At 39.9% G+C, this 13,952-nt stretch overlaps 3 non-coding genes across 3 annotated transcripts; 1 reads left to right on the top strand and 2 right to left on the bottom strand.

The window, feature by feature from the left end:
- Positions 1-3,250: 3,250 nt before the first annotated feature.
- Positions 3,251-3,332, bottom strand: TRNAS-AGA (transfer RNA serine (anticodon AGA)). The gene has a single exon. It is a non-coding gene; the product is annotated as a tRNA-Ser (tRNA).
- A 2,696-nt stretch (positions 3,333-6,028) lies between these two features.
- On the top strand, positions 6,029-6,110 carry TRNAS-UGA (transfer RNA serine (anticodon UGA)). The gene has a single exon. It is a non-coding gene; the product is annotated as a tRNA-Ser (tRNA).
- A 1,827-nt stretch (positions 6,111-7,937) lies between these two features.
- On the bottom strand, positions 7,938-8,009 carry TRNAQ-CUG (transfer RNA glutamine (anticodon CUG)). Its single transcript has one exon. It is a non-coding gene; the product is annotated as a tRNA-Gln (tRNA).
- Between the last annotated feature and the right edge of the window lie 5,943 nt (positions 8,010-13,952).

Raw genomic sequence — 13,952 nt, 5'->3', positions numbered from 1 at the left:
TACAGCTTTCCCACATACCCTTTTTCAGGTCTTGGCTCAAAACTTTCCATTTCCTAGAAAATGACTGATGCTCAGCTGCATAGGCCAAATGAACCTCTTTGGAGGTGGCTACTGTGTTCTGTTAATGCTGGCGGGAGAATACTGGCAGTCGATACAGATGTAGAAATGAGGGCCCCCTTCTCCCCCCGCAAAATTGTCTTGGGCTGTCAACACTGGCTCTGCAGTTTCTGTGGCAGAGAATAGGGAAAAGAACAGAAACTCTGAGAATCAACTGGAGAAGGCGAGCAGCCTGCAGAATTCAGAAGAGAATCAAAAAGAATGAAGGACAGCTCAAGGAGGAAACTAGTCAGCATCTTCTGAGGTTTGACTTCTTGCTGCTACAAACGACGCTTGCCTCAGGGGAAACTTGTCCTGAGGTCACGGAAAAATCCGCATTTCAGAAAAGGGACTTGTCCCTACCCTTGGGAGATTTCATTTCCAGTTTGGGGCCTTGGCAACCTGTTAAGTCGCTGGGGCCTTCTATCTTAATTCCTAAGTCTCTCTGTTTCCGAGCGATGAGAACACGTTCAAACGAACCTTCCATATGAGGAGACCTTTGAAAGTGGAGAGCGAAGTGTTGAGGACTCCATATCGAGTTATGGAGAGGAGGAATCGCAGTTGGCCCTGAATCCCGCAAGAAGGGGGAACTTGGAAAAAGGGAGGCTTACTTTGGAGTCTCCAATAATAGAGAGCAGCAGAGCAAGTGAAACCTGCGCAGACACAGGAGGAGGGGAGAAACTAAAGCTGAAACAGAGATATTGTCCACTTTTGCCTGATAGATAGGAGTGCGTACTTGGAAGGAGGGAAAAGAAGAAAGGTAGTCGGTTCCAGGACCAAGAAGAAATCCTGAGGCAAGGGCTTTGGTTGAGGAAGAACCTGACTCTTGAAAGGTTTTATAAGGCTTTGCTGGGTTCTAGTTCTGGAAATCTGACATTGTAGCCATCATTGTTCCCTACCTAGCTATCATAATTCCCAATCCAAGGGGAATGATTGGCATCCACTTGAAGAAAGGGTTGAAGATTTGTGAAGACCTCAAACTAGAGGTGGTGTGGTATTAATATTTTGAGAATGACATGACTGTAAGGGTGGGAAATAAAGTGAAAAGTGTAGAGGAGGCAGATGAAGAAAAATAGTGAAAAGAAGACATTGAAGTGTTGGGAAAGTGGGTGAGAATCAAGATTGAAAAGTATTTCTCAGCTTTTTGCAGTGAGCAGAGTGGTGCAGCAGGAGTGTGCTGGGCCCATAACCCAGAGGTCAGTGGATCGAAACCATTCTCTGCCAGACTTGCATGTTTTTCTCAAGTCCGGAGATTTTTTTCCTGATTCCTACACCTACTGAAACATCCATAAAGCAGAAATGGTAGTCAAAAGAAAGCCACCGGAGACAATCTCACAACCATTCTCATCCTCTCATCTTCCTGGGGCAGGAGTATCTCATTTTCTCTGCTCCAACTATCTTCAAAGCCCACAGAATGATGGCAAATGCTACCCAATCTTACTTGTCTTCCACCTCAACTGCTTACTCCCTCACTGCTTGCTTGGCTGTCACTTAGAGGTGCTCAAAAAATATATGCTGAACCAGAGAAGCCTTACCATGACCACGGCCCCACACGTTTCCTCCACTGCTGGTGTTGTGGTCTTTGAATGGGATGAAGTCAAGATAAACTGTGGAAGGAAAGCATTAGACAAAGACCTGGAATGATGGGGAATCTCCATGTGTTGGGTGGAGGCAGAGGTGGATTAATGTGATTCCACCTTGTCCTAGAGGAAGGGACACGGAAGCGAAAGTGTCCAGTTGGGAAATGCTGGGTAATGGCGGGAGAAGAGGGAGAGGAGCGGAGAGAAGAGGAAAAAGAATGGAAGATGACGAGAAAGGAGACCAGAAGTACAGGACTGGGGCGATGTGGAGTTTGAGAGAGACGGTCTTCACCAACTGAAACAAAAATAATTTCAGGCTCCCGTTTGTTTGGTTTCAGGTAAGGGACCAGGAGGGAAATTGACCCTTGAGCCTAGGACTTCCTGACCTCCCGCCACATACCTAAAAGGCATCAAGCAAATACATTATGCTTCAGTCCTCTTCATCAGCTGGGTGTTGCTTCTTCCTCAAATAGAAGCTGGTTTCCCTCTGCACATTTTTGTATAATTCGGGCCTGGGGCTTTTCTCCTGACTACACGGAGATAAAACACACCCCCTTCATACACGTGCAATCATTGATTCCAGGAATAAACTCCCTGAATCAATCTTACCCTAAGTACTCAGCCCGACTTTGATCTACTTTTACCCTGCACTTTCGTGTATTTATCGTCAATAATGCAGAGATCAACAATGACCCGCTCAGCTGCCACCGACCCCCCGATCCCCAAGGCCTGGGGTGGAATTAGGAATTACCAAGCCTTCGGAAAGACCCATATATTCCCTTAGATTATGGACCACTGAGTTGATAGAGACGCACACTTTTAATCTGAGCATCTATGATTCAAATCCCTGTTTTTCTTCTTTTGATTTCAGCCTCACCAGATATGACCTACCGCCTACCTGGAAGATCGCTGCCCAGTGGAGAATGTCTGGGGACCCAGTAAGTTAAGAATAAGAAAAAAATACAACTTGCAAATCCATCCACAGTCATACCCATAACTGCTTTGGGGCCCCAGTAAAAGCCAGCCAGGTGTAATGTTGTCCCTATCTGGCTGGATCACAAAGGAAATGGCTTTATTTAATTTCTTTAGTTGTGTAAGTAGTTTGCTTATTAATACCCAGTTTGGATTCGCGACTTGGTGACCTAGCTATGAGTCTTGACTTTCATTTGTATTTGATTCAAGATTTCGTGGAGTTTCCTTTTGTACGTGAACAAAGACGTACATGATTAGAGAAGAGCCCTGATAAGGGTGCGATTCTTCGGACACGGAAATGCTCCTATCAAGTTTTTTCTTTAAGAAAATCTGTTTTGTAAGCAAGGTTTTGATTGCAGAAAGCAGGAAGGCGTCACCAAAGCCTTGGCTCTTCTAGGGAGAATTACTTAAAAATAATAGTAGTAATTACCTAAAAATAATAATAGTAATAAGAAGACCCCACGCTGTTTGGGGCGTAATCCGGTTGCTTCGTGGAGCCTTTCAGCGGCAACCATAAAGAGCCAGGTTGGAGAACAATCCAGTTTCTCTCTGTAAGGCAACAGCATTCTTCCCCAACTGGCTGTCTCAATAGGGAAAGGTGGCGTAGTCGGTAGGATTCGAACCTGCGCGGGGAAACCCCAATGGATTTCTAGTCCATCGCCTTAACCACTCGGCCACGACTACGTAGCAGCTGCTCCCTCCATTAGCATAAGTAGCTGCATGGAACTCCAGCTCTCTTCAAAGGATCAGATTTTCTACCAAAAAGTGTATTCATATTAAGAAAATTTTCTTATTCCTTGACATCATTTAGACAAATATCATGCTATGGCGGCAAATTGGCAAGTAACACTTCCTCCTCAGTCTGGAAGGGCCCCTTATTCTGATGCTCTGCTAGAAGAAACCTAAGCAGGAGACATCCTGAGAGACCAGCTTCCTGATCTGGCAGCTTCTGATGGGGATCCTTGAGATACACACACTCAAAACTGAGACACACTCTAACATTTGTTGCAGAATTATGAGTATAACCACGATTTGAAAAACTTGAAATGACCATCAGTTTTAAAAATAAATTTTTGGGACATCCATATAGTGGAAGATTCTGAAATTTCTAAAAGATTTCAATCTTTTAGAAAACTCACAACTATTTGATTTGAAGGATTGTCCCACCTATGTCAACACTTTTTTATTTTCCTGCATCCATATGCAAGAATAACTAGGGAACAGACCTCAAATAAAACAGCTCCCCAAACCTTAAAAACGTGAAAATTCATGTTACAAATTTAAAAGACTTATAAAACTGTGCTCAGTGTTCTTTCAAAATGATTTTTAAAAAAGAAAAAAAATACAGTTAAATGCTAGTAAGCAAGAAGGGGTGGAGAAGTCTTCATTAATTCTAACAATCTCTAAATGACATTGATTATTTGAGAAACAAGTTTAAGGTGAATGCTTTCACTGTGGAGTGTATTGAACAAGACAGATGATTAATCCAACTACCACTTGAGGCAAATATCAGCTCTCGAGCAACATCAATAAATAACCAATAAATCAATAAAAGACATTGTTCTGCTATTCACTTACAAAACTTGATGATTACTTTACACTGTAAAAAGCAACAACAACAAAATTAACTCATAATCCTGTAACCCAGAAACCAGCACTAGCAACGTTTTGAAGTATTCCTCCTCTACTCCCAATATTTCATATGCAAAAGTTTTGCATAGTTGAAGTCATGTTCTTTGCATCCTGCTCTTGTCAGTGAACATTATAAACATTTTCCCAGATCAATTACAAAGTGTTCCCAGATTTTGTTTTACTGGCTTTGTAATGATCTATTACACAGATGAAGCAAAAATATTTAAACACTTATCTATTTTTAAATACCTGTTTTTTGCTATCACAATGAGAAATAAAAATAAAGATTTTTATGCAGTACGTGTTTTTCTTTGTTAAGATTAGTTCCTTAAGAGGGTGCTTCTCAGACTTCGGTGGGCATCAGAACCACCTGGAGGGCTTCTTGTTAATACAAATTGCTGGATCTCCCGGCTTCTGCTCTCCCCGCTCCAAGCAAGTTTTTAATTCTGTAGATCTGAATTCAAGCCCAAGAATCTGCATTTCTCACAAGTCCCCAGGTGGTGCACACGATGCTGCTGGGGACAATAACTTTGATAAGACCGCTCAAGGACAACAAACTTGAAAATAAATTTACTGTGTTAAAGGTTATAAACTCCTTATGAATCTAAATGGAGGTATATAGCAAGCGCCATGGTAGTAAGACCAAATAATATTTGCAAGACTACAGTGAGGGGAGGATTGTTTTTACTGTCCTAAAGAAAAACATTTTTTTAACTACCAGAGGGACAAATTCCAGCCTCGTTCATGGAGGTCACATTCCTTTTGTATCTGAGATTCTCTTTAAATCTACTAGTTTATGCCCTGGGGACGCACTTCCAGTCCTGGAACTCAGAGAAAGTCCTTGGTTTTGGAGTCCTTGACATTTCCATAAAAAGGAATCTAAGCCAAGTGTCCCCTTCATCATCCCAGTCTCATAAACCAGATAGTCTCTGACTCAAGAATCAACCTTATTAATTTAGCTAGATTTATTCTGACATATACATGTTTGCATTTCTTTTTGGCGCTATTCTGCGTTGAGAATGTCTTCCTGCTGAATTCGGATCCCTGGAAAACCTGTATTCTGCGTTCCTCCCTTTCCCCCGGGCTCCGGAGGCTGAAGGCTTCTTTCGCTTGGGAATTGTCTCGCGTCCTTCACTAGGACAACATAAGTGACCTTCAAAGGAAGGGGTCCGAGACCTCTCCTGCCTTGTCTTTTCCAGTTAGGACAGAAATTGCTCGCCCCCCACCCCGCCCCCTCATTCCGAACTGTCGCCGCAGTCCAATTTTAATCGTTCTTTTGGAAGCATGTCAGTTTGATCCATGGAAGAGATTCCTGATTTAGATTTTAAACCTGAAAGTAAACACAGATGACTCCCCACCCCCACCCCCGCCATTTCTCGCACGTTCCCTTCATTCGAGTTCCTTCTCGCGTTGGTATTTGCGACTGGAGGTTGTTTAGAGCTCACTCTAAACTCAAAGCTCCCCTTCAGCAGGTTCCCGAGAATTAGGTGTGATCGTGCGTGTCCAAGATTATCACCGGCTTTTGGACAAGCTCCAGCGTCTAAGAAGTTCGAGTCGCTTGTCTAGGAGCATTTTATTGAATTACATCACCAGCTGGCTCTTGATTTGCTCTAGATGAGCTCATTCATTCTCGAGGGAGTGGCCTGGACAGAGCTAAGAAACTTTTTGTTGCCAGACCTACTGTTGGGGAACGTGCCACATATCCACCACTAGTTTTCACTTTAGCCCACTAAACAGTCAGTAAGTTGGTAGTTGTGGCCGAGTGGTTAAGGTGATGGACTTGAAATCCATTGAGAGTTTCCTGCACAAGTTCGAATCCTGTCGACTAAGATTTTACCAGGAACTCTGCGTGGTTAAACACGCCTGAAAGAACATTGCAGTCCCTCTTGCTACTATAAAAGCACAGTGATATTCTCTTACTGTTGATTCGTCACTATGGTCAACCAAAGGGCTGTCGGGTTTCATAAAAAGTAGCGAGATGGACCATTTTTGTTGAACACTTAAGATGTGATATAAGCAAGAGCTCCATAATATTTATATCTCCATTTGGTATTTAAACTGTGTGATGGCAATAAATGTATGCAGTAAAGATAGAGTTACAGTTGCAGAATAGAGGCGTTTTTTGCATTTTCATCTGGGAAAGAAAATTTATGTATCAATAAATACAAGAAAGATAAAGCAAACTTCAATTCTGACCAAACTAAAAGTGATCTGTGCAGTATATGAATGATGGAGCATGAAGAGTAGATTCCACATACTGTGAAGGTCGAAGGGCTGTAATGAGACCATAAGCAGTGTTTTCCCAGTACAGCATTTGCAAAAAACAAACAAACAAACAGCGGTGCATAATGTTTCACAGTTAGTGGCACTGTGAGAGAGAAAACCAACACTCTGGTTTTGAACAATGAAATATGTTTACATGTGGAAGCAGGAACTTCACAGAACTCATTTATTATGAAGGAGAATCTACATGTGAATGTTTGGATAAGCAACTTACACATGGGCAATGTTAAGAAGAAGCAGACAGTGAATAAGATCAGTGTATGGGGGGAGAATCTCCATTGTGAGCACACTTGGAGTTAGTGATATGTGTTGGTTGTGAGAAAAAAATTTTGCTTAAAAGTTCCACACACAACCTGGTATCATAAAGAGACTATTTGTGTGTGTGTGTGGGGGGAATCTTCCCAGCCCCTAGTCCATGTGAAATGCCTGCAAATTTCTAATTCAGGAAAACAAAACAAAACAACTCACACTTCATCCAAGACAAATACTATACTAAAAAAAAAAAAAAAAAAAAAAAAATTTCCTGAGACCTGGGCAAAATAGTACAAGAACAAATGAAGAAAGGAAAACTTATATACAAAGAATGTAATTAGTAAAGAAATCATTCATTAGCATAAGTCACTCATTTTATCTGAGAAAAAGGGATGTTTGGTGTTTTGTGCATGGCACAATGACCAGACGAATATTGCAATGAAAATATCATTATGGATTCCCCCCCCAATTTTAACTTGAAGCGTGTTAAATCTGTAGATATTTTTTAAATGTAATAATGAGTCTTGCATGCCCTTTTACTTAGAGTCAGCTACTTTAAGATATTCCATATTTAGATCTGCCCCCCCCCGCCCCACCGTGTCTGTGGTGTCTGTCTGTATTTAGTATATATAAAGCACTTATATATACTGGGTTCAGTGGCCTTGTGGATGGGGTGGAGTGCGTCAGAAATTGTGCAGGTAGAGGTCATGGGCAGAAGAGAAATTTGCTATTAACTGTATATTATCCAATACTATTAGATTTATTTATTTCCCGTATTTGAAATATTGAACAATTTCAAATATTCTTTTTAATGTGCACAGAAAATAAACTTTATTAGAAGAGCGTTATTGCTTTCTATTAGAGTTGGTTTTCTAGTCGCAGCAGAGTGCAGGGGTTTTGTTATCTTCCACCTGTACTTAACTTACTTCTGATACTTCTTTTATTCCTTATAAAATGAATTCCATTAAACCAGAATGGAGTTCCACTTCTGCCTCCTCACTCAGATACAGATATGTTTGGACTCACAGGAGCTCACAGGAGATATTAGAGGCAAAATTGATAGCGGTCTTTTAGGTGGACAGTATTTTCCGGGGGAAAACAAGTGAAACGAAAGGACGAAGCAGGTTCCACCGAGACTTGAACTCGGATCGCTGGATTCAGAGTCCAGAGTGCTAACCATTACACCATGGAACCGCACACGAAGCGCTTCACCTCATAATTGTCCATGATATGTCTTAGTAGCTCTACTGAAATCATTTAGCTTAAACAATCAAAATTTTTAGTCTACGTTCACTCAGGTCACTTTCGAAGAAAATCCTAGGGGATTTAATTTTATTTATTTTTACTTTTCATCCTATTTTTTGCCAAGGAACCCATAGTGTCTGCCCCCTACCATTAATTCAGAAACTTGGCGATCCTAGCCCTCGCTTTCTTCATTAAGAAAAACAGAGTGAGCAGCTCTTATATACACCAGCACTGAACTGAACGTCTTATATCCATTATATGATTTAATACTTAAAACCTCGCTGAAACTTTTTTAGTCTTTATATAGACGGGAAAACTGAGCCTTAGAAATTTCAAGTCTTTTATCTGCACCTCTGCTCAATTTCAGCCATGTGATATTTTTCCCCACAGAGATTATGTAGTGATCAGGTCCATTGCCTCTAGGAAAACAAGCTTTAATGTGTTAATTTCTGGCACATTCACAGAAGAAACCTTGAGAAAAGCTATGTTTTCGAGAAAATGGAAAAGGCATGCTTGAAGAAAAAGTCTGAATTTTGTCACCTGTAGCGATCTGTAAGGGACGCGATATTTCAGGATCAGAGACTCATCATACTCGCCTTCATCAAGAAGAAGGTGCCCAGTGAAGGCTGCCAAATTGTACTAAAGACTTTGTGGGGTGTTTTTGTTTGTTTGTTTGTTTTACTGCTATTCCATAGACACCTTTTTCTTAGACCCAGCGCGCTTCCTTAAACACTAGGTTTCTTGGGCGGTGTCGGTGGATCCCTCCGCGTCTACGCAGCCAGTAGAGCCCCTGACTCCCTTTCAGCTCGCCTGGCTTCTCGCCTCCTTTCGACTGCACTCACCGAGGCCTCCCAGCAGCAAGTTTCTGTTGAGATTTCCACAGAGCTTTAGCTGAGTTGCGCTTTGGCATTTGTGTTGGTGGAATTCTGGGGACGCTGGCTCCTTTCCCAGCACTCGTCCCAGTGGATGTGTATATAGGCATTCTCCTACGACTGCATAATGACTTCTAACTCCATGGAAGGACATCTGCCCCCATAAATGAGGCGGCGCAGTGACTACCCGGGGAAAACAAATGTCCGCCCTCAGGACTGTTCTGAGAGTTCAGTGACAGAGGCCTCTGCGATGGCAGCGAGAACGTCGCCACGTACGGCCCTCCGCCTCTCACTCACAGCAGATTCCTGCTGTCTGGTGCACTCGCCCACGCGGCGGAAGATAACAGAATGGAACTCTCCTGCTAACTGAGATGAACAAAATTGCAAAGAGGGCCCACTTCTCCTTCCAGCAGTCTCAGTGTTTACAAACAAACACACGAGGATCTTGCAAAACATCAACCCCGTGTAAAACCCTTATAGTGCGGACCTTCTAAAGGCTATAGGAACTTGTACCAGACCCTGAGTTGTGTTCTCCCAACACAACTGCATATGATCTTCAGCGCGTGAATAAAGTATTATCCTGTAACTCACAAGAGCACAGAACAAAAACCATAGCCAAAGGAAATAATTTTAAAGGGAATGTAGAACTAACGCTTGCAGAGACCAGAGATAAAACCTCCCCACCTTTCCTAAATAAGCCATTCTTTCAGGCCGGGTGATAGACGATGTCACCTCTTTGTCTAGGGCTACTATATATATATATATATATATATATATATATATATATATGTGTGTGTGTGTGTGTGTGTATCAGAAAATCAGGAAGAAGGAATGGGATAAGAAGAAATTAGAAATGAAACAAAGAATTCAAACAGATTTTTTTAAGTTCTTATTGTGGAAAAAAGTCATTAGATTAGCACCTGTTTCAAATCATTTGTTTAGCTAGTTTTACTGAATTCCTGTGAAGGATCGGATGCTGTGCAAGGTGCTGGAGGCATAAAGATAAACAAGATAAGCGCGCAACCCCTGTCCTTGTGGAGATGCGTATCTACTAGGAAGGGAGCTCTATCAACGTGTACATAAAACAAAGCCTAGCCAGGAATAGGTTGGAGAAAGTGCTTGTAACCCAGACTAATGGCACAGATATGATGGAAAGCTAAAATACAAATAAAATGGAATTTGGTTTGCACAAGAATTAATACTGCTACTCTGCAGAAAGTGCTGGTCCATGATCTTCCATACACAAAATGTACAATAAGAGTGCAGCACATGGATCCTAATTGTAAAAGATGAAGTGGTTTATCTTGGGCAGCAACAATATAGTAATATATAAAAGAGCAAATAAAGAATAAGCTCCATAATGGACTTAGAATTATGGCTCAGACAAGCCCCATTGCTGTTTACTTTTAGGGGGACATGCCAGCATCAGTATGTGAATGTGAAAACCAAGTAGGGCACTGCTGGTGAACATAGAAGCTTCTGGTGGGGCTTGTATCCTTAATATATTGGTGAGCATTGGTTGCCATGAGGGAAAAAGGCATTGAGCCCATGTAGAAAAGCTGCTTGTACTAGTTAAAAAGAAACTGCTTGGGGCCTCATGGCCACCAAAAGGCATTTAATGCATTTTTCAAAATCAGAAAATTAAGTTGGCATTTTCCTCTCTCTCCCTTTAATAGATTGTGAAGTTATTAGGGAAGACTTCTAAAACCTTTGTTTAGCAATCCATGGCAAATGGAATGGAAACTTAGGCACTCTCTCACACCAAGATGAACCTAGACACAAAACACAGCACTTAGCAAACCATACCAGGGAATTCACAAAATTATTGAAGACTCTATGACTTAGGCTAAGAGTTTCTCCTTTATATCATGTGGTCTAATTGTAACTATTAAAAAATGAAATCACTCAAGTAAAATTAGGCATAAAGCTGCTAAAGAAACATCTTTAAATTCAGGCTCCATGATTCATTAGCCCCAATATTGTAACTTACAAGGCAAAGTTACACACATGCCTGAGGCTGAGATTCTAGTCAAACCAGTTCTGAGTGCCCCTCTCATCTCAGAGTGGTTGGTTATGGGATGTGGGTTCCTGACTATGCAGTTTTGAGAAGCCAGAGTCAGACATCTCTAGGTCAAGACCAGTGGATGGAACCAGGTTCATTTTTAAGCACAGGGTGATCAGAATCTGCACTGCAGCTTATCCTCAGTCTTTATCCAGAGTTTCCCATGAGACAAATTATGTTTGAATTACATTTTCCTCATTTCTTTTGAGGAAGGAAACATGTAAATTTCTAAGAAGCAGCATGTCCCTAAAGTCTCAATGGATATTCTAAAGCTTGTATAAATTAAATATATGTTTTTCCCGAGGCTTTTCTTGTTGCAGTTGTCCAATTGGAGGGAGCACCTGGTATCTCCAAGTCCTAGCTGTTAAATAAATCATGCTCTATGCAGAATTTCTTGTTTCTGGAAGTTTAAGAAATGGAGAAGAAAATCCAGAAACTGATGGAAGTACAAAGAGCAATATAAAAATCACAGTCATGGTGGGATAGTTTTGCACAATACACCTCTCTGAAAAACTAATTAAAACCACACATGAAAAAATAGCCATAAGACAAAGGAATGCAATTCATATAATATACATACATATATAAGGAACAGTGCACATACCAACTTCTGGATTCCAACTTTTTCCAAACACACATGGAATTATCTCAAACTTGACATTTTACCAGGCCACAAAGCAAGTTTCCAAAAACATAACAGGGTTAGATACGTGCTATTATTTCAGAACAATAAAATTGTGCCAAAAATCAAAACATAAAAGTTAAAATTTGTATTTGTTTACAAAATAAATATGCTTCTAAATAATTTATGGTTTTAAAGACCAAATGTCAATCAAAATTAGGAATTATTTTACATAGCATTGTAAGTCAACTATACTTCAATAAAAATATTGACAAAAAAAGAAAGAAATTAGGAACCATTCTGAAATAAATGATAATAAAATAGTATATGTCAAGACATATACTGTGCAGCTAGAAGGGTACTTAGAGGGTAAGTACCCTAGATATCCTAGAAGGGTACCTTAAACACATATGTATAAATAAAATAAATGCTAAGGAGTAATTAAGCATTCGTTACCTGAAATTAAGAATCAGCCACTAATTTAATTCAAATGAAACACTAGAGAAGGAAATAATGAAGCAAAGAGCAGATAGTAATGCAATAGAAAATAAATACAAAATGGACTCAGAGTGTTCATCGAAAAGAAAGCACAGCTAACACTTTTAGGAGTGGAAATGGACTATGTTGAAGACAAATCACCCAGTGAGTTTGTGTTCATTAACTCAAACAACAAAGACACAAGTGGCTGTGAAGAAAGCTTTAACATTTGACTCCTAGGGACTACTCAGGCTGTAAGCTCCAGGAGCGCTCATGGAAACCCTATGGCTTTCTGAAGAAATCTTGTGACAGTCACATACTTAAGGTTTAAAATGTATGGTTGCCTTATGAGTAATGCATTTTTTTATGAGTAATGCATTTTAATGCAAAAATTAAGTAATGCATTTTGAAAATGAAAAATAGCCAACAAAACTAACAACAAAAATGGTAATCTCTTTTTGATTTTTTATTGTGACAAAATATATGTAACATAAAAATGACCATTTTTAAGTGTACAGTTCAACGGCATTAAGCATATTCACATTGCTGTGCAACCATCATCACCATCTATGTCCATAACATTTTTCATCTTCTCAAACTGAAACTCTGTATCCATTAATTAATAACTGCCCATATCCCCCTCCTCCCAGGCCTGGGCAGCCGCCATTCTACTTTCTATCTCTATGAATTTACTCTAAGTATCTCATATAAGCAGATTTATACAGTATTTGTCCTTTTATTACTGGCATATTTCACTTATCACAATGTCTTTAACGTTCACTCATGTTGCAGTATGCACCAGAATTTCACTCCTTTTTAAGGCTGAATAATATTTCATTGTATGTATACTTTGTATGTATGTACATTTTGTTTAACCATTCATCCATCAATGGACACTTGGATTGCTTCTGTCTTTCTGCTATTGTGAATAATGCTGCTATGAACATGGGTGTACAAATATCTGTTTGAGTCTCTGCTTTCAGTTATTTTGGGTATACCCAGAAGTGCAATTGCTGGAACATATCATAATTCTATTTTTAATTTTTGCAACTTCATTGAGATATAATTGACATATAACATTGTGTAAGTTTAAGGTGTACAACATAATGATTTGATATATGTATATATTGCGAATGATTACCACAATGAGGTTAGTTAACACTTCACCAAAAGGAGTATGAAGGTGGCAAATAACACCCAAAAGGATGTTCAGCATCATTAACCATTAGGAAATGCAAATTAAAATAACAATGAGGTATCATTACACACCTATTTAAATGGTTAAAATTAAAGATACAGACAACATCAGTGGCTGGTGAGAATGAGGAGCAACTAGAAATCTCATTCATTGCTGATAATAAAGTACAGCCACTCTGGAAAACAGTTTGACAATTTCTTATAAAGTTATACACTTGCCATATACCCCAGCAACTGCACTTCTAGGAATCTATCCAAGAAAAATGAAAATGTACATACGCTAATGTTAATAGCTTTTCCCCCCACAATTGCCAAAAACTGGAAACAACCCATATGTCCTTCAATGGATAGGTGAAGAAATAAACTGTGGTACACCCACACAATGGAATTCTATTCAACAGCAAAAAGGTACAAAATTTTGATATATGCAACAACTTGCATAAATCTCAAGGCATGTTGTATCTTAAGTGAAAGAAGCTAATCTCAAAAAGCTAATGTTACATTTTGTATGATTCAGTTTCCATAACATTCTCAAAAAAGTCAAACAAAGCAACAGAAAACGTATCTGGTTGTCCAACTGTTATGTACGGGATTAAGAGGTGACTATAAAGGGATAACACAAGGGAGGTTTATGGATTGATGGAACTGTTCTGTATCCTGAT

Source organism: Globicephala melas, chromosome 11 (genome assembly GCF_963455315.2).
Source record: "Globicephala melas chromosome 11, mGloMel1.2, whole genome shotgun sequence".
Lineage (NCBI taxonomy): Eukaryota > Metazoa > Chordata > Mammalia > Artiodactyla > Delphinidae > Globicephala > Globicephala melas.
Note: the sequence above shows the minus strand (reverse complement) of the source record. Positions and strands in the feature narration are given on the sequence as shown.